Source organism: Tiliqua scincoides, chromosome 1, assembly GCF_035046505.1.
Source record: "Tiliqua scincoides isolate rTilSci1 chromosome 1, rTilSci1.hap2, whole genome shotgun sequence".
NCBI lineage: Eukaryota > Metazoa > Chordata > Lepidosauria > Squamata > Scincidae > Tiliqua > Tiliqua scincoides.
The window spans coordinates 7,535,379-7,554,821 of record NC_089821.1 but is presented as its reverse complement, the minus strand read 5'-3'; the positions used below and the strand labels follow the sequence as shown (position 1 = coordinate 7,554,821).

General features: G+C 45.4%; 1 pseudogene; it reads left to right on the top strand.

The window, feature by feature from the left end:
- Positions 1-860: 860 nt before the first annotated feature.
- Positions 861-977, top strand: LOC136638012 (5S ribosomal RNA; annotated as a pseudogene).
- The last annotated feature ends 18,466 nt before the right edge of the window (positions 978-19,443 follow it).

The window sequence follows — 19,443 nt, the reverse complement described above, 5'->3', positions numbered from 1 at the left end:
GGCCCTGGTGCCACTGCCAAACAAGTTATTTGCCTCCAGCAGTTAACGGGTTGGTGACCACATAACACTTGTGGAAGAGAATTCATTTATCCGTTTTAAAGAGTCAGGCCCTCTGCCCTGCAAATGGGTCAAAGAAACGATCGGCGAACCTCAGAACGTGGACCTTCCAATTTCCAATTCTGTGTTGAGCATTTCTCAGCTGGTTCTGGAGGACTTGGTCCATCATCAATTGAAATAATTGCTTATTCCATGTTGTGCTCCATAATTATGAACATTGGTTTGCAAATCTAATGCAGCAAGCTGTACACTCCATCAGTAAAAAGTATTTTGGCGCACTCAATGCAAGCAAGGTCAAAGTGACGGCATATCTAAGTATCTGGTTCAAGTACCTTGTGTAAGTTGTTATGGTTTGTTTTACACTTCAGTGTTGGCCTTTTTTCTCCATAATTGGAATGGGAAGCTGAAAATGGGAAGCTGCAAATCACCACATCTTTACACACACACAAAAAAAAAACAAAAAAAGCAGGAATGTTGGATGAACTTGATGTTAAACATGTAATACTTTTTGAACAGTCAGGCCAAGAACTAACTCAGATCAGATTGTAAAGGGTCTGGCTTCCATCAAATGGCGACACAGCTGGCAAAATAATAAAAGAAGTGATGTAATTGCTATGAGTCCAAGAATATCTTGCGTGCTCTCCGAGTTATGTGCTGAGTTCCATCCCATAATATTTATCAGTCTTTGCTTTAATAATTCGTATTCCCTTCTTCCTCTCCAACAGGCAAAATCATTGTTTCCTCATTGACAGCAAACAGAAAATGATTAATCTGATTTTTTTGAAAAATTGTATTATTGAAGGAGATGCTGCCACTACCCTGCCCATGCCTGATCTCGTCTGATCTCAGAAGCTAAGCAGGGTCAGGCCTGGTTGGTACTTGGATGGGAGACCGCCTGGGAATACCGGGTGCTGTAAGCTTATACCATGATCTCGGAAGCTAAGCAGGGTCAGGCCTGGTTAGTACTTGGATGGGAGACCGCCTGGGAATACCAGGTGCTGTAGGCTTCTACCATAGTCTTTCAAGACTGAAGGTTGCCAACCATTTTGCCACTACCCCCAAAGGTGAATGGCAGTGGTCGGCAGACTGGCATGAAGAGGGGGATTGCCCTTGCATCAGAATAGCGCTTACCTGGAAAACAGCTCATTAATGAAGTCAGAGGATACAGGAAAGGGTTGCACTTTTGCAACTAACGGTTAGCTCAATTATTGGGAAGTCACGGTGTGTGCGCTTGCCATGCCTCTGCTGCTTACAGAGCCCCTGGCACAGCTCACGGGCAGAGGCTTCGGTTTCCAGGGCCTCACGAGTGGGAGGAGCCAGCGACGTGCATGCCCAGTGATTTTGGGGCAGCGGCATCAGTCATGGATTATTCTTGACCCCTCCTTCCCTGATCTTCTGGGAGTCTGAGACCATCTGGTTGCCCTTGAAGCCGGGTAGGAATTTATTTGCTGACAGTCTGATTGGCCCTTGGCAGTGGTGCTTATGGTTAGCTTTGGTTCTGTTGGTCATTTTAGGCAGGAATCGGTGGGCCTGGTAGGCAGGAATTAATTTCAGTGTCCATTCTGAGCTTGACAAACCCTGGAGGTGAACCAGTACCACTCAGATTATGCTTGTCCAGGTCAGCGAGGCTGCCTGGCAAGCCCCCAGGTTGGGGGTCTCATAGGCTTTGGCTTTGGCTAAGGGACCTGTGCTTTCCAGCTGCCACAACCCTGCGAGGTTGATGATGATGATAGGCTCACCTGGCCTTTGACTATTGGTGTGACCTTGAGCCAGATGGCTTGGCCAGTTAGTTCTGGGGGAGGTCACGGCTAGACCTGTTTCCCCCACTTAGTGGCCTGCTGGCTTTGGGGATAAAGAACCCAATCCTATGCATCCCATGTCGACTCAGAAGTAAGTCCCATTATAGTCAATGGAGCTTACGCCGAGGAAATTGTGGACAGGATTGTAGCCACAGTTACTTGCCCTGCTGCAGTTTCATGTTAAGATAAGGTGGCCCGCTTCAACCCAAGCCTTTGTCACACGTTCTTATTTTAGGGGTCACCGATGGACATTTCAAGTGCAGTTTCGATCCAGCTTAAGGGTCAACCAAAAAAAATCAAAGATCCCTCTGGCCGAATACAAACTGACTGCACACATGGAAGGCTGCCATCCAATGCCCACTTATGAGATAACTCCCACAGGACATGGTGGGACTTACTCCCAAGTAAATGTGTGAGGCTGGGCACACAGTAGCAGTGCAAACTGTGCCAGTTGTGATATTAACCTTAGAAGGCTGAGAAAACCATTGCAATTTAGGCCGTTCCCAGTCTGCTCTCAAAATAGCAAAGTCTAAACTTGCCAACTTGAAATACAACTATGCTGATATACAGGATATGCCTGAGGGTAGAGCCCAGAGCAAGTCCAGCCATGGAGCCAGGGTAAAGCCCAACATGCGTCCTGAATTTGGGGATGGAGCCCATTGTGAGAATTGTCTGTTCACCTAAGACAGACATTTTCAGACTGGGGTGTCTCCTGGGAAGCCCTGCCTCTGTCCCCTTGCAGGGACGGGGCAGGGAAAGGTAGCAGCAAGATACCCAGGATTGGGGCTGATCGGGGGTGATTTTCTCTTACCTGAGCCAGCTCTTGCTTCCTGCCTCCAGCTCCTGCCTGCTCCTGCCTCAATCAGAAAAGTGCGTTCTGACCGGGTATTTTTTACTGTTTTAGAGGCTGGAGGGGGCCCTGCAGAGACTTCTGCAGGGTTCCCCATACCCTCAGGAGGCAGGAGCTGGCTCAGGTACATGAAAATCACCCTTGATCAGCCCAGGCAGTGGCACGATCCAAAGGCTGCTCCCTTTGCCCTGACCCTGCACACAATTACCTCGTTTCTCAAACACCCAAGGGGTTTGAGCACCAAGGACCGAAGGCATGTAGTCAAACCCAGAAACGCCTTTCTAAGTCCTCCAGCAGGACTTCTAAAGCTTCCCAGGTCTTGAGGAAGCTGCACATGACCTCCCCAGGCCTCAGAAGTCTGCTGGAGACCCCTGCCCGCCTCGGGAGCAGCCTTTGGGGGTGCAGCTTGGCACCCCCTCAAAGTGTGCTATCCCCTTCCCCCCTTAGCTACTTCACTGCTTGCCTCCAAAACACTCCTGAGTATTGGTGGACAGAGGGGTAACAGAGGGGTGGGGAATCCGTGGAAATTGGGTGAAGGCTCTCAGTCGCAACCCTATTCATGTAAGCACACTAAGAGCTTCCACCCAAAAGCTTCAGGACAATTCCTCCCTCCCTTGTAGCACCCTAAACCACCTCCCGTGCTATTCCCAAAGGTTCCCCAACCCTCAAGAACAGCTTTTCCAAGGTCCAGCCAGCCACACTGCAGAAAATAGGTGGTGAAAATTTCCTGCACCACTGCCCAAGTGTTCGTTTGGATGTAACCTACATTTTTGTTCCACCCACTCCAGATGTTTCATTTCCCTTTAGATTCCTTCCATGTGACATCTCACTGGCAGCCTTCTTTCTGAAAATGAATTATACTGGCAAAATAAAAATGGTAACATCACAGAAGTATTGTAGGTCGAGAAGTTTTTCCAGGCTGCTACAGATGGGAGATAGTTTTCAGTGAGAAATGGCAAGTCAGTGAATACATATTCGTGGTGCAGACTATTTCATGCACTTTACAGGCAAGTTAAGGAAATGAGAAACCATCCATAAGAAGCAAGATATTAAATGCACTGGTAGGAAATATTCCATTACTCCATTTCTGCTTCTGTAACCTAGTAATCATGCCTTGTTCTTTCCAGTGGCTTCCAGGAACAATCAGAAGTTTTTAAAAAAGACACCGAATGCATGAAATGTATTTAACGTACATGAAAGTTGCAGCACAAAATTACATACAGTATTGTAGAGATTAATTCCCGTTTCCCTCCACCAAGGCTGGGGTGTATCTAAATAATCGCTTTGCCCTGCTATACAACCCAGTCAAAAGAGCTCTCAAAATTGAGTTTTCAAACAACTCTGTTCAGCATATATTGCAGTAAATGATGTCTTATGGCCATAGAAAATCCCTCAGATCTTCGACTTTAGGCCCCTTCTATTTGATGTCTTAACATACTTATCCTTAGGTCTGAGTCTATGTTGAAACGTCATCTCTTTAAACTTCCCTTTAGAACTTGCAAAGAGCAACAGCTTTAGAAACCCTGCTTGCATGCAATGTTCAGAGCCTTTTCAGCAATGGCAGGCCGAATGGTTGTTTTAAACGCTGATTTTTTACACCTAAAATAGAGAGTTATGCCATTTAATATCAACAAACGATTACTAAAACAATAAAATGTCTTAAGAACATAAGAAGAGCCCTGCTGAATCAGGCCAAAGGCCCACTAGTCCAGCTTCCTTTATCTCACAGTGGCCCACCAGATGCCTGACGGAGCTCACAAGACACGACCTGTGGCCTTTTACCCTCCCCTGCATCTGGCAATCAGAGGCAGCCTGCCTCTAAAACCAAGAGCTTGCACATACCTACTATGACTTGTAACCCGTAATGAACTTCTCCTCCAGAAATTTGTCCAATCCCCTCTTAAAGGCATCCAGGCAAGATGCCATTGCTACTTCCTGTGGCAAAGAGTTCCACAGACTGATTACACGCTGGGTAAATAAATATCGTCTTCCGTCTGTCCTAACTCTCCCAACACTCAACTTTTGTAGATGTCCCCTGGTTCTGGTGTTATGTGAGAGGGAAAAGAGCGTCTCTCTATCTACTCTGTCCATCCTCTGCATGATTTTGTAGGTCTCAATCATGTCTTAAAATATTATCACATGTGTTCTCATTGCTCCTACACTCCAACCATAACTAGATCCCCCCATAACCTGCATCTGATACACTACCCAGTGGTGTCAATAGGATTTGCATCACCCAGTGCAGGAGGCCAGTGCATCATCGCTATGATGGACCTCCTCATATGTAGTGGGTGGGGCAATGCCCTAGGCAGTGGGCATGGAGAAGCCCCATAGCCATGCCCCACTGGTTTCTTTGGCTATAACTTTTGATAGAGTAGAGATATTTCAACACAGTTTGTTTCATTGCATTCTTCATGAAATCACGCATCAAAAGCTATATAACATGAAGGTATTATTCAAAAGTACAAAGATTTAAAAAATTTTGGCAAGCAGTGGTGTCACCTCCCCCCCCCCCCCGTGAGCGTCAACTGGTGTGGCCTGCATCCCTTGCATCCCCTTTGCGATGCCAGTGGTGTTACCATATGGATGTTTCTTGAAGTTCCATCGTCTGGAACAGATCCCCATCCCACTGATATATAAATATATAAAACCAGCCTGCTTAAACTTGGGCCACTATAGTTATCGTGAATGGAATTCAAAAAGCTTACATCAGATGGCTTGTTTGCCAGTCAGTCGACGAGAAGTCGACTTCAAAATTGTGAATTTCTCGATACAGAATAGTCCAGTGGTTCTCGCACATTTAACCCACTTAAATGTGGGACCCACTTAATGTGGGACACATTTAACCCACTTAACCCCGGGACCCACTTTTTAGAATGAGAATCTGTCAGGATCCACCAGAAGTGGCATCATCACTCAGGAAAATTTTTAACAATCCTAGGCTGCAATCCTACCCACATTTACACAGGATTAAGTCCTATTTACTATCATTGTTAAAAGAATATGCATAGTAGCTTGTTAAAAGTACAGGTCTAACATTTCCCTAAATGCAGTCACATATATGGCAGCATCAAGTCTAATATATTAAAAAAAAATACGGAAATGAATGGGCACCCACCTGAAATTGGTTTGCGGCTCACCTAGTGGGTCCCGACCCACAGTCTGAGAAACATTGGGATAATCAGTGCAGTAAAAAAATGGAAAAAGAAGAAAGCAAAACCTTGTTAAATATACATCTTGTCAATTTCACATCATCGGTTTTAGATTTGCTGGCATGTTTGCCTAATATAGGGAGTGGAAATGAAAATACCTGGTTGGAAAAAGAAACTGCTTCAGAACACTGATAGAAAGACAAAGTTGATTGACAGTTTTGATTTGATGATCACATATTAGGAGGGCAGATTTCACATCACCTCCTCTCTGCTCAGTTACCATACTTTCTATCCTTGTTGTGACTTTCTTCGTTGCATTGGCTTCCTTCCTTCTTTTGTTAAGTCGCTGGCCTTAATAAATCATTCCTTATGTCCTTTTAATTATAAACCCTGTAGTGTCAAACGCTACCTTTGTCCTCCTCTGCTGCTCACCAACTGCCTTCTACTTATCTTAATGATGTTGCTTCCTTTTCTCTCTGTCTGGTCTTCAGAAGTCCACATTAGGATTATGTATGGACAGATGGAGCAGGTTTGTCATGTCCATGCGCAAAACCCAGTGGAGTACTCAAGGCTACTTTAAATTCACATCTGCAATTTTTTTTCTCTCCACTTCTTCCTTATGAGACACAAGGTTTTCCACACATATGCACACCAATTTTATGTTACAAACCAGGCAGAAATGGAAAACATCTCACAGACCATACAATTTATATGGTAGCCCCCAATGAATAGTTCCTTCTCTCATTATAATGCAATCTAAATTTACAAGAAAACTTGAAGAAAGCAACAATAGAAAGGATAAAGGTGGCCATATTAATCAGCCATGCATCATCATCATCATCATCATCATCTCTCTCTCTCTCTCTCTCTCTCTCTCTCTCTCTCTCTCTCTCTCTCTCTCTCTCTCTCTTGCACAAAGCTGATACAGTCAAAAGATGAAGGATGGCTATACACTCATATATCTATATATAAAGGATCTATACTCACATGTGTTGAACTGTCTGCAAAGCTAGAGTTTCTTTGAAAAGTCTGCAAAGCAGCTCTGCTTGTTGAAAAGGCAAGCAGTATTTTCAACCTGAATGGTTGCCTCTTCAGCTATAGGAGTTCTTGAACTGAAGATGTCAAATAAAACTCCAGTGGTAAAAACGTGGGGTTATAGTTTTGCCTTAGTACATAGTGCTTTACTTTTGATCTCCTTTTACAGATTCATTCTTAGAATCTACTAAGCCTGCAATCTTATACACACTTTCCTGGGAGTAAACCCCATGGAACACAATGAGACTTACTTCTGAGTAGACACGACTAGGATTGCATTATAGGTCTTACGATAGTATATCAAACAGGCAGCCTAATCCTATCCAGGGCTTGCACTGATCTGTCAGCGTAAGTCCTAGAATGATGGTGCGAGAATTACTTTGTTGTTCTACAAAGGCAAATGACTGGAGGCCACGTGTGGGCAACAGTGACCCACTGAACCCCCTCTGTCTGTCCTCTGGACAAAAAGAACTGCCAAATTCCAGGTTGAGAATCCTATTGTGTGATGCAATCATGTGACAATCAGCGCAATCCTAACTTGTGCTGGAACAGGCAGGCCTGCGCTGTATCCTGTGCAAGTTTGGGGCTGGCTGAAGTTTGGCCTGAGACAAGGGGGAAAAAATCCTCCTTACTTCAGGGAAAGCTGCAGCAACCCCAATGGGTCTGCTGAGATCTGCATCACCTAAAGAGGTGGCGCAGATCTAAGCAGAACAGAGGAGCCTGGAGCTGCTCTGCAACACCTAGGAACGGTGCAAGGATCTGGCCAGTCCTGACCCCACATCCTGCTCTCTGCCTACCTGCCCACAGGCCCACCTGCAGGCTGCCCTTCCCCCACCCCATCCTGAAATGCCTCCTCCCCCCTCCTCCCTGCCTTCCCCACACCTCCCCCCAGATCCTTCCTCCGCAGACCTACCATTCCCCGTCGGTGCGAAGGCTGGATGCAGCCTCTGCAGGCCAGTGCAAAGATACACAGTAAAGTTGCCTTCTCCTGGAATAAGGAGATGTGTTATTTCCTTATTAAGTCTGCTAGATTTTCAGGTCAGACTTTTAGTTGTGTGAATTGACTCTGTAAAAAAGATAGCAAACTTATATCAAAAGGTGTAGATAAGCCAAGTACACATCTATGGAAATAATGTTCCCACTAGAAGCCCTTAATTAATATTGTCTCTTCTGCTCCTTCCTCTCAAAATTGGCTCCATCTGTTTCATTTTGATTTCTTTTTTAATTATGGGGAAATTTTTCAAAGTTATCTGAAAATGCCTCTTCACAGTATCAAAAAGGGAGAAGAAAAGAAATCTCCCAGCCGTTATTTTGCTTGTCTTACCTACATGATAGTGGTGATGAGGTCTCTTTTATTCTCTCATAAGCTTTGCTGTTTGTCTCGTCACTGAAAATGTAAGCAAATTTACTGTGCTTACATCTTTGTTTACTCATTTCTCCTAGTTAGATTTGGCTAATGCTTCCTTTCTGATAATAACAAGAGTTGGAGGAATACACTCAATGAATACACTTTTCTTCCTTGCCTTATCTTCAGATGAAAGCAATTTCTTTGAGTCAACAAGAAAAGGGTTCTGAATAGCAAAATTGGAGAGATGAGTTCTTTCCAGAAAGGCAAAAAAATAAAAATAAAACTACATGGTTTGCATCTCTCTCTCTCTCTCTCTCTCTCTCTCTCTCTCTCTCTCTCTCTCTCTCTCACACACACACACACACACACACACACACACACTTAACAGCTCAATGACTTTAGAGCAGTGGATTGGGACCCGCTAGGTGGGTTGCGTCATGTGGTGTCTCATAGCATCTAGCACGGCTGCTGTTGAAAATACAGAGCTGAAAATACAGGGTACAAAGCTGTAGGGCATGGAGAGAGGTCTACTGCTTTGCCCTTGGAAAGATGGTCTACTGGAAGGAGAGGCCTGTGTGGTTGGAGGAGGATCCAAGTCTGTCTTCTGCTTTGACTTCCAAACTGGAATGCTTAAATTCCGAGCTACGCAAAACGACAGCACGAGTGTGTTGTGTAATGGGACCTTTGGCTGATCGTGGCTTAGGTTTGAAGCTTAAATTGATGAGGTCACCTCCAGCCATGACATCATTTCTAGTGTCTATGACATCACTTCCAGTGGGTCTCAACAGACTGTCATTCTCAAAAGTGGGTCCTGATGCTTAAAAGTTTGAGAACTACTGTTTGAGGATCTGCCAAATCCCTATTTTTTATATCTTTTAGAAGAATATTCTTTAAATGTCTGTGTGTGTGTTGTCCTTGGGGGACATGGGGGGGACATGGGGGGACATGGGGGGGCATGTAGTGGTGCCTGTGGCTGTGTTATTCATTCCTAGTGGCTGTCAGGGGGGTGTCCCCCAACATTGGTCACTCATTGGCCCTGCACCTGTCCCCATCCCCTGCTCAGTTCGCCGTGGTGGTTTTTCTCTTCCTGCCGGTGTCGGGGCTGACTGGATGCAGTGATTGACTTCTTGGACCTCACGGCAATGACTCATTGATATCACATGGATGTCTCACCAGCTTCACAGCGACGACACATAGAAGTCACTTGGATGATGCACCAATGACTTCTTGTGATGATACATGAACTTCACATAGATGATACACCAACGTCATGGTGATGATGCTCTGCCACCAGGATGCTGCTTCATGGATAACAGGCTATGTGGGTGTCTCCATGGATGCCGAGAGTGTTGTTGGGTAGGGCTGTGCCAGCTTTGCTTTGCCTAGACAGGCTTGGCGTTTGGCCCTCATTGTGCCAGCACTGGGGTGTCTTTGGTGTGGCGTTGCCAGAACTGGCTTAGCCTAGAACGGACATTGAATCAATAACATTGCAATGTTATTGCAGTGTCCAAATTGGGCCATAAGTATCGCAGAATATGCTTTGCACCCTCTAGTTAAGCGCATGTACACTCCCACAGTCATTTCAAATCTGCAATTCGGGCAATTTAGATGCAGCAATTTCTGCAAGGACATCTGCAAGAGGGATCTGAAGGCCTTAGGAGTGGACCTCAACAAGTGGGAAACCCTGGCCTCTGAGCGGCCCGCTTGGAGGCAGGCTGTGCAGCATGGCCTTTCCCAGTTTGAAGAGACACTTGGCCAACAGTCTGAGGAAAAGAGGCAAAGAAGGAAGGCCCACAGCCAGGGAGACAGACCAGGGACAGACTGCACTTGCTCCCAGTGTGGAAGGGATTGTCACTCCCAAATTGGCCTCTTCAGCCACACTAGACGCTGTTCCAGAACCACCTTTCAGAGTGCGATACCAGAGTCTTTCGAGACTGAAGGTTGCCAACTACAGGGGTGCATTTGAGTGTACTGGCATTTTATGGAAAACAATATCAAATAGCATTTACTGGTCCACTTGCAGTGAAGCCTCCTAGTTGTGGGGAACATAAATTGTGATATCCATTTTGATAACCCGGGTGCAAAATGTGCTGTCCTTGTGTACAATTTTCCAGCTACCTCCTTCAAACCTATCCATGACCAACTCCCAACACAAATGACCCAATTTCAAATTGGGGTCTTGCCATTTCTTTATCCGGTACCTACTGGCCATTCATTTCCCAAACAACCCAAAAAGGTTCTCAAGGTTGCTTGACTGCAGTAAGCTCAACAGAAACCCAAGTGATATCCAGATTGCAGCGCAATCCTATGTTATGCTGCAAGAAGTACCCAGAGCAAGATATGACTCCAAAGCAGCTCGGCTGGAGGTAAGAGAAAACTCTTCCCCTTACCCCTAGGTAAGCCATTCCACCCCAATGGGTCTCCTCAGACTTGCACCACCTCCAGAGGTGCTTCAAGCCACTCCACACTGCTTGGGAATGGGGGTTGGAAGTCAGCATAACTGCCAGGTTCCAGCACCACCTCCTGTTCCCCACCCACCCACCCTGGGACTGCCCTCCGCCCTGCCCTGGAACGCCTCTCTCTCACCTCCACCCCACCTCCTCCCTGCCCACCCCAGAACCTCGCGTCAGCCAAGCTCGGCCAACACAAGACTCCCTCTCCGTGTCAGCGTGGAGGCTGGATTCAGCTTTGCAGGCCAGCACGTGTCCGTGTGCCGACCCAGCCGACTCACAAGGAGGTGAAAATGTGCTTTACGGCATGTTTACGACCCTCCTGGGCCAGCACAAAACACTTGCACCGGTCCAAACCCAGGTCAGGATTGTGCCCTTAGATATCTAGATTAAAAAACCCTAGTAATCCCTACTGATCATGGCCTAATGATATCTAGATTAGATTACTGCATTGCACTCTACATGGGGCTGCCTCTGAAGATGGTCCGAAAACTGAAAGTGGTGCTGAACACAGTTATCCATGTGGTTACTGGGACTCACTGGTTCTACTTAGTTGGGCTGCTGCTTCAGAGACTGTACTGGCTGTTGGTTCATTTCTTGGCTCAATTCAAAGTGCTAGTTTTGACTTTTAAGGCCCTTTACAGCTCAGGACCTGGGTATTTGAGGGACCACATCCTTCAGTATAATCCTACCCATTCTCTCTGATAATCAGAGGGAGGCTTTCTGACTGTGCTGCCATCAGTAGAGGTGAGGGGGTTGGCAGCTAAAAATAGGGCCTTCTCAGTGGTGGCTCCTTGTTTGTGGAATTCCCTCCCCCTGGAATTAAGAACGGCTTCCTCTCTAGAGAACGTTTGGCAGTCTTAAGACTTATTCAGGAAGGCTTTTGAACGACTTTGTGGGCTAGCGTTTTTAATGAATGGAATTTTAATAGTTTTGTGCGGTCCTGGGTTTGTTCTGTTTTAATGTTTTAATTGTTTTTATGCTTAATGTTTTTAGTATTGCTTTAATGCAATTCAGTTTTATGTTGTAAGCCACCTTGAGTGCCCTCAAATGTGAAGGAAAAGCAGGATATAAGTTCTTAAAATAAATAATAGTAAAGAAATAATTCATCCAATAAGAATCCAATTTGTTTGTATGAGTAGCTCCAAAGTGGCTTAGTGGTTCTCAACATTTTAGAGGCCCCTGTCTGATCTCGGAAGCTAAGCAGGGTCAGGCCTGGTTAGTACTTGGATGGGAGACCGCTTGGGAATACCGGGTGCTGTAGGCTTATACCATAGTCTTTCGAGACTGAGGGTTGCCAACCAGAGGCTGCTGCCTGATTTATAAATGGGGGGACTACAATAGTGATTGGGCAATAGCGCTCCCCTCCATAGCAGCTTGATAACCCTTGATGCACATAGCCTAATCTGCCCTGTCACTTTCACAAACCACCAAAATTGGGTCATGACCCACTGGTGGGACCCACAGTTTGGGAACCTCTGGCTTAGACTGATGTACTAGCTGAAAAGATGCAGTTTGCTTTCATTCTGTGCAACTTTCAGAGTTGCCTTCCCATCTGTTCTGACCTACCAAAGAGACACACAAACATTTATAGATGCCTCCTTTGATATTACTTTAAATTATTGAGATTAGAGCAGACGTACTAAATATTTATGGCTGACTACAACCTCTAGCTGGTTTGTTTTTTTTAAAAATAACACTTTGAAACTACAGCACTCTTTAAATGTTTGATTAAGGATACCTTTTATTTATGTCAGCACATAGAAGAGTACAGCTGTAGAAGACATACATCAATGTCCAAAGAAAAAAGACATTAAAATTCATAAGGTTCATTTTCTGACGTTCTCTACAAACTGTAGCTGAGAGTTTGTCACTGAGTTAACACCAGCAATAAAATTATGTAACTGCTAGTGTCACATTCCTTGAGGTACAGTCAGAGGCAGCTACAATTCCACAGATTGGTTTAACTTATTTCAAAAATGAACATAAATTATCCTTAATCTGACTTTCTGTAATAGTGGAAAAATGTGTCAGAAGAAATCATTGGCATCCCAGTGAGTTTTTGCTAAGACAAAGAGGAGACTTGAGGGTTGTTTTTATTTCATTTTTCCCTTTTGTGCTACAACAAGAAATAAAAACTTATAGGCAAAAGAAACTGTTACGTCACTCACAGGTAATTCTCTTGCTTGGTAATTCTCTCTCTAAGCCAGAAATCTGTCCAGTCCCCTTTTAAAGGCATCTAGGCCAGATACCATCACCACATCCTGTGGCAAGGAGTTCCACAGATTAATTACATGCCGGGAAGTTTTTCTTCCTCTCCCACAATAACAAACTAGGGCTCATCCAAGGAAACTTATTGTTGGGAGATTTAAGGCCCAATGCTGTCCTGAAGATAGAATGGCATATCTCTATGCACAACAACAGCCCCCCTTGTGTAGAAATCTGCCTGCCAATGGGTGCACTATGTATGCTGGCACAATGTCAGAAAAATCCTGTGCCAATGTAGCTCAGGTGTCACTTTGATGTCAGCTCAGCTCTGCTGAAAAAGAGGACAAAACAAGGAAGAAATTGGGGCATGGGAGAAAAAGATGGGAGAGATGAGGGGGAATCAACGGACACCATATCCCAACACCCCATCAGACAATGGACATGTGTCTGACACTAGAAAACCACAACACCAATGATGCAGTTGATGTAGGCAGGAATAATCACATAAGGAGCAATGGAGATGAGAAAAATAGCAGAAAATTGCACCTCCTCCTCCCCATCGCCCTCTCACTTTCCTGCAAGGGAGCATAGGATACACACTACATTTGGTAGCCAATCACAGCACGCCAGTCCCAGTACTAAAGCCTCTGCCAGGGACGCTACAGCTCAGATGATGCTTGGTGTTGAGCTGCACCTGGAAATGGAAAAGGTGCAAAAGAGAGCAACTAAGATGATTACTGGGCTGGGGCACCTTCCTTACGAGGAAAGGCTACGGCGTTTGGGCCTCTTCTGCCTAGAAAAGAGACGCCTGAGGGGGGACATGATTGAGACATACAAAATTATGCAGGGGATGGACAGAGTGGATAGGGAGATGCTCTTTACACTCTCACATAACACCAGAACCAGGGGACATCCACTAAAATGGAGTGTTGGGAGAGTTAGGACAGACAAGAGATACACAGCGTGTGGTTGGTCTGTGGAACTCCTTGCCACAGGATGTGGTGACGGCATCTGGCCTGGATGCCTTTAAAACGGGATTGGACAAGTTTGGATTGGATGTCAAAGGGGTCTGATGTGGAGCCATTAAAGACTACAGTGCCCTTCATGTCCTTGTGGAAAGACCTGATGATACTGAGGAGCCTGGGTATGTAATGTAATACTATAATTGTAATAATATGTATGAATGTAATAATATGTATGTATGTAATAATAATAATATAATTGTAATAATGTTGTATGTCATGTAATAATCTCCTCTATGGAGAACTCATGCAAGGGAAGTGCCCTACAGGTAGACCACAGCTGCGATACAAGGACATCTGCAAGAGGGATCTGAAGGCCTTAGGGATGGACCTCAAAAAGTGGGAAACCCTGGCCTCTGAGCGGCCCGCTTGGAGGCAGGCTGTGCAGCATGGCCTTTCCCAGTTTGAAGACTTGGCCAACTGAGGCCAAGAGGCAAAGAAGGAAGGCCCATAGCCAGGGAGACAGACCAGGGACAGACTGCACTTGCTCCCAGTGTGGAAGGGATTGTCACTCCCGGATTGGCCTTTTCAGCCACACTAGACGCTGTTCCAGAACCACCTTTCAGAGCGCGATACCATAGTCTTTCGAGACTGAAGGTTGCCAATGCACACACAATATAATTGTATTAATTATATTAACAATTAATTGTAATGTAGTGATTTAATGTAAGTAAAAAACTGGTAGTGTGCCTTGACAATTTTAGTGCCTTGTCGGTGTGCCGTGAGCTGAAAAAGGTTGAAAATGGCTGACCTAGATACTTTTTTGGCATTAACAGACTGAAACAATCGTTGTCTATCTCTTCACAGCTTGTGTCCAAGGAAGACCAGCTGAGAGATTAATCAAGTCATCCAAAGTGGAAAATTAAAAGCCATGGGGATGACGTGGTCGGGGTCTCCAAGGTGGCCTTCCTGCAGACATGGAGACCTCAGCTCAGGCTTGCAAGTCCTTATAAGATATTTGTTTCTGGGCTGCCAAATTTTCCATGTCTTTCTGTGTCTATAAACAAATGCACATTGCTGAAGTCACAAGAATGCTGGACTCCTCCGTTGTTGAGCTGTGCTATTTCCTGGGTGCAATTATGACAGATGTTTTGTAATCCAGTTGTGGGGGAAGTCTCCTTCTCTGCATTCATCTGTCACTGTCTCTCCCCTCATGGTAGTGGAAGCCGCAAAAGGAGTCCGCCATCGCACACGGTTTCTTTCCATGGGGAGCCTGCACTTCCTTGACATCCAAATTGTTCCCTCAATATTGCTGCCTCTAAGGGTTTGTCTGTATGCATGCCTGGCACTGGTAGAGGAGAGGGTCTTCAAAGGTAACCCCACATGAAACTCATCAATAGCATGCCCAGAGGGGGGCACAGTGCTAAGTTGTGCAGGTGCCTCAATGTGCCGTGTAAGCGGAGCCTTTGGAGTCATTCCAGGCAGCGATAGCAATATGGAGGAGAAGTTCTCTTCAGCAGAGGTTGCTGCTTCTTCTCTTCTTTCCCTTCACCTCCCTTTCACCAAACCTCTCTCTCAAACCTTTGTGCTGCTCTTTGTTCTCCCAATTGGACGGGAAGAGGAGAGTATGCTGGAAACCCTATTCATTCAAAACAGGAGTGAGGTAGAGCACAGAGGCTGTGCACTGAGAGAAGTTTGAGGTATGGACAGCCATGTGGCCAGGGACCCTGGAACCCAGGGTGGTGACTTCATGATATCAGTGTGCTCTTGTGATGTCACTTCTGGATTCTCCTGAGTCAGAACTGTAGGTGGGGCATGTTAAACTCACAGCAGAGGTTTCAGCCATGTTTTGTCATCATCAAAGCTGCTGCTGGGAGTGCACTACATGTGCCACCTGCTGTTCAGGCTCTGAAAGTGGCTGGAGCACATGAACATGCACCCTCTTCTGGCGTGGCACATGGGTTGAACCACCCTGCTTGTTACACCACTGGGTACAGAAAGCAAAGCACACATCAAAGGGAAGGGGTTCCAGAACCCTTCTCCTCCCTGCCCATGTGATACTTTCATAAACAGCCATGTTCTTATGTTCATACGTTAGCTGGGGATATGGAGGTCTGAAGCCATGGCAGGAGGTCTGGTCTAGAGGGGGGCAGGAGGTCTGGTCTAGAGGGTAGAGCCTCCATTTGCCTGAAGATAACATCGGCAGGTCGCCAGTTCGAAGCCACCGGCACCGTGCGACCTTGAAGCAGCTGACAAGCTGAGCCAAGTTATTCCATCTGCTCTGAGCATGGGAGGGTGGAGGCCAGAATGTGTGGCCAGATCAAGACAGAAACATCTGATTGTTGTGGTTTCTTGAAAGATAGAACCTTTCAAATTGTAAAAATCCCTACGGGGATTTAAATTGCCTGCCCATGTAAACCACCTTGAATAAAGTCCGAGGAGAAATCTGAGGACCCAGAAAGGCGTTATAGAAATACCTGTATTGTATTGTATTGTATTGTATTGTATTGTATTCTTCTTCCTGCAGAAGTAGTGGGCTGCTGTTGCCACTCTCAGGGAGCTGGAAGAGGACTGAAACCCTGAAGAGAGCAGCAGGATGGAGAAGGGACTGGGTGGATGGGAGGGGCCTCATCGGTTTGCCACCCCCTTGCCACTTGATGTAAGGGCTTCACATCACTGCACGGCAAGGCCAGCCTTATTTGTTCCTGCCTGCAGTCTTGTGCAGATCTCCTAATGAGGGGAAAATCTCTCTCTTGCCCAGATTTAATGGACAAGCAAGGACAAATATTTTTTTTAGATATTCATGCTTGTAGAATGAAATCAATAGGTATCTGTTTCTTCACAATCAAAGAGTAATAGAGCGTAGCTGAGCAAGAGTCTCAGCGACAATAAAACATGCTCTGCATGTATGGAAGAGGGTTCAAAGAGTGCAAACAAACAGAGCCCATCACTGGTGAGCTGCAAAGGAAAAAATCCTTTTGTTTAGAGCGCGGATCTTGTTAATGCCATGAACAGGCTTCCTCGGTATTCTGTGCAAATGGTTAAAAGTCATAAAAGGTGGCTGTGTTTATCCTAGTTCTCCAAGTCTCCAGTTATATATACCATGACATAGTAGATATATATTGTAATGCAGATCTGAAAAAGCCAGGTTTTCTTTAGTAAAGATGATTTCAGCCATTTCTGCCCAACATTGCATATACGCAACAGGGACCAAATGTGTACATCCGTAAGCCTTGGATTAAGCATGGGGGAAATACTGGTGGAGAATGGGTGGATGATAGAGCCCTGTTGAATCAGGCCAAAGGCCCATCTAGCCCAGTTTCCTGTATCTCACAGTGGCCCAACAACAACAACAGTATTTATATACCGCTTTTCAACAAAAAGTTCACAAAGCGGTTTACAGAGAAAATCAAATATCTAATGGCTCCCTGTCCCAAAAGGGCTCACAATCTAAAAAGATGCAACACCAGCAGATAGCCACTAGAAAAGACATTGCTGGGGTGAGGTGGGCCAGTTGCTCTCCCCCTGCTAAATAAAAGAGGAGCACCCACCAAGTGCTTCAGGGAGCACACTAGACAACAAGACACAACCTGCATCCTGGTGTCCTACCCAGCATTCTGAGGTAGCCTACTTCTAAAACCAGGAGATTGCACATACCTACCATGACATGTAACCTATGATGGATTATTCCTCCAGAAATTTGTTTAATCTTCTCTTAAAGGCATCCAGGCAAGAGGCCATCACCACGTCCTGTGGCAGGGAGTTCCACAGACTAATCACACGCTGGGTATAGAAATATTTTCTTTTGTCTGTCCTAGCTCTCCCAACACTCAATTTAATGGTTGTGTGAACCCTTGGTAAGTGAACAAAGTAAAGCATACCAGACAACACCCATCTGGAAGTGTCCTTCAGACAGAGCTTGGGTATTCTCAAAACCCCTTTAGGACCAACAGGTACAATTCTCTTCCATGCAATCAGTTGTATATCTAGAGGGATTGAAAAAGCACTGAATTTTGCAGGGAGCCTCACCCTAGCATATAAGTGGCCGCTCCCCTTCAAAGCCATTCTGGATGGTGGGAGCAAAATGGAGAATTTGCCTGGCTTTGAAGGGGACAGGAAGGGCCACTTGCACACCATCCTGAGGCTCCCTGCTAAACATAGTGCTTTGTACCCCTCTAGCCACTGCACATTCCCATCATCATGGTTATTAATGCATCATTTAATACATTTTTCTTCTCTTCCTCTATTTCAAGCTCATCCAACTTGAAATGTTTGAAAACCATTTCTCCCACCACTTCCAGGAACGTTGCAGGCAGAGGTGACTTCACAAAATGGAAGGACCAAACAGGCCACACTTACTTCCTAGGTTTCTTTTTTTTCAAAACAGACAATTGTCTTATTCTCAACAGGTGATCTGCACCTCTGAAATGATTAAACTTAAGCCAGAAAGCGAGAAAGAAAAAATAAATTATAGCGGGTGGCAATTTAGAAAGATAGGGAAATAAAGGATTATAATTACAGTTAACAATTATATATAATGATATGCAGCTAATACTCTTCTGCGTCATTCGGTAAATGGGATGTTGCACCTTGGCAACCTCTGGGACAGATGGAATTTCAGCTTCAATGAGCCCTTTGAGGAACGCTGGGGAAATATGTCTGTAAATAAAAGACCATTTATTTTGGCACAGGGCTCCTTCTTTGCCCAAATGAGGTGCCGCCGCCGAATCTCCTTGAGAACCTGACACAACAGAAGGGATAATTTGTCTGTTCCCAAAGGTGACTTTTCAAACACTGCTCTAAAAGTCTGCAGCGGGAATAAGGAGACATAACAAGGCAGGGAAGGAAAATGAAGCTCAGCCTGCAGACAGAGGCTCGCCTTTTTGATGTAGAATGTGAAATTTCACCTTCTCTGTCAGGAGTTCTGTCTTATGGAAATTGTGTAGGTGAATTCATAGTACGTCCTCTTTCTTGGCTTAAAGTGCAAGAAGACTGTGTCACTCCAGAATTATCTGCTTATCAATCGCTCCATTTATTTATCTGAAAAAGCCTAGAGAAAGAAGGCACTTGAGGGGTATGATTGAGACATATAAAATTATGCAGGGGGGGGATAGAGGGATGTTCTTTTCCCTCGCACTCAACACCCAAATTAGGGGACATTGGGAGAGTTGGGAGAGTTAGGACGGACAGAAGAAAATGTTTCTTTACCCAGCATGCAATTAATCTGTGGAACTCCTTGCCACAGGATGTTTGACGGCATAAGAAAATAAAAAGAGCCCCACTGGATCAGGCTAAAGGCCCATCAAGTCCAGTTTCCTGTATCTCACAGTGGTCCCGCCAGATGCTTCAGGAAGCACACAAGAGACCTGCATCCAGCTGCCCTCCCCTGGATCTGGTCTTATGATGGCTCATCCAGGATTGAACCCGGGATATGGCCTGGATGCCTTTAAAAAGAGATTGGACATTTATGGAGGAAAAGTCCATCACAGGTTACAAGTCATGAAGGGTGAATGCAACCTCCTGGTTTTAGAATTAGACTACCTCAGACTGCCAGATGCAAAGGTGTGGCAACAGGATGCAGG